General features: G+C 41.3%; 1 pseudogene; it reads left to right on the forward strand.

Moving 5' to 3' along the window:
* The window catches only part of LOC103468114 (IQ motif and SEC7 domain-containing protein 2-like), a 122,645-nt pseudogene that overhangs the window by 117,125 nt on the left and 3,454 nt on the right, over positions 1 to 2,066 (forward strand).

Below are 2,066 nucleotides of genomic sequence, written 5' to 3' on the forward strand. Positions count from 1 at the left end.
GTGTGTGTGTGTGTGTGTGTGTGTGTGTGGTGAAATAAGGTTCATAGCTGTAAGGAAACAAACAGAATTGGACATTTTTAATCTCGACTGCTGGGTCAAATTGACCCGAACAGAATCGATGTAATCGATGTTACACATTTGCAGCCCCCAGGGGGGGCTGCAAATGTGTAAAATGAATAAATGTTCAATTTATATGTAGACTTCACCTATTAAGACAAATAGAAAAAGTTTCATGCAATAAAAATACTTACAACTATTTTAAAAATATTTTTAAACTTTAAAACGGGTCAAAACATAACAGGAGATTATTTCACAGAAACTGTCAGATTTGGTGTCTTTTGTTGCCAAATCAGACATAATTGGACTGAAGCAAATCACATTTACTGATAATGTACAAACAGCAAAAACATGATGTGACATAAAGTTCATCCACATCATGAAAATGGGTCAAATTTCATGGCAATTATTGGCTTAAAAAGGCTAAAAAATCGGCAGCCATCTTGAATTGTAGCCGTTACCCTGAAATTCAAGGGGCTGCTGGGAAATATGAGAAACACAGGAAGTAAACCCTGCGACACGCTGGGAACCTTGTGACAGTAATCTGTTGCACTTTGGCCTGGATAAAGTCCAGCTGTGTGAATGTCTGCGTCTCGCCTCCTGCTCCCCTCCAGCCGAGCTCGAGAAGCAGAAGGGCATGATGCGTCCCGGCATGCTGGCGGGTTCCGGCGGGATGGGGACGTCGGGCAGCGGGACCAGTTCGGCCGGGGGGCCCATGAAGGGCGAGGTGGTGAACGGCACCCTGGGAAGGCCGAGCCTCGACGACACGTACGCCTCCGTGGACGGACTGAAACGCACGGCGCTCAGCTCCTCGCTCAGAGATCTCTCAGAGACGGGTAAGGACCGGACGCTGGACGGACGTCCAGGACGTCCTCCTGTCTAGTTGGAGTAATAAAAATGTTTTTTTTTAAACCAGTTCATAACCAGGTTCTGAGAAAATGTCTCATTGGAAGCGAAACATGAAGATGACGAAGCAGTTCAGTTGCTTCTCTGCTGGAGGATTTCATGGTTTCTTCTGACTCGGTGATGCTGCATCTGCGTTGTTATGCAACATTACAGTGACAGAATGACGCTGCGGTGCGCCGGCTCCACCTGCTGGACGGCAGCAGGAACTACAACACAGCTGCTGACGCCAGGCAGAGAAAATCTATGACGGCGTATTAGAGCCAGATTTTAAAAAAAATGTGAAGATAAAGTCCTAATATTATCAGAATAACATTTACATTTTTAATTGCTTTTTGTGTCTCAGTTCTCATACAATTATAATTTAATTATCTTGGATTATTGCGACTTTATTCTTGTAATGTTATGATTATTCATGTGGATTTTTCTTGTATTATTTGATTTTTGTTTCCAGATTGTTCGACTTTATCCTCTTATTTTGACTTTATTCTTGGAATAATACGACTTCATTAGCGTACAGCTCATTTTCTGGTAATAAAAATACATTTTTAAGCCTTTTGGCCTTAATACGCCGTTGTAAAAATCTGACCAATTGCTAATTAGAAAAGCATGTCCCTAATTATGAATATCTGTTCATCTTTGCATTAAATTACAGATTTATATTTTCTGAATATCATGAAGCTGGTCAGTGAAGAAGCTAAAATATATATTTTTATTGTATTTGTGTTTAGTAAAAGCTCAAAATTCCTGAATTAGTTTATCTTTGTTCCCTGAAAATCACTTTTTTATGATTCATATCTAAAATTATGCATCATTAATAAAATCTGGACTTTAAAGCTGAAGTCGGTGTTTTTTCAGCTTAGCTTAGCATAAACGCTAACGAAGGGAAACGGCCGTGTCCAGGTGAAAACTGAAAACTCACTGATGAGCAGCTTAATGCGAGCGTCTGTTCAGCACTTCCTGTTTCCTGTAATGAAGTTTAATCCCTGGATTCTGATTGGATAACAGGGAAGCGAGGGCGGAGGAACAGTGTGGGCTCATTGGACAGTACCATTGAAGTAAGTCTGCTGCTAGCATGTCTGCTGCTAGCATGTCTGCTGCTAGCA

The sequence above is a fragment of the Poecilia reticulata genome, linkage group LG7 (genome assembly GCF_000633615.1).
Source record: "Poecilia reticulata strain Guanapo linkage group LG7, Guppy_female_1.0+MT, whole genome shotgun sequence".
Taxonomy (NCBI): Eukaryota; Metazoa; Chordata; class Actinopteri; order Cyprinodontiformes; family Poeciliidae; genus Poecilia; species Poecilia reticulata.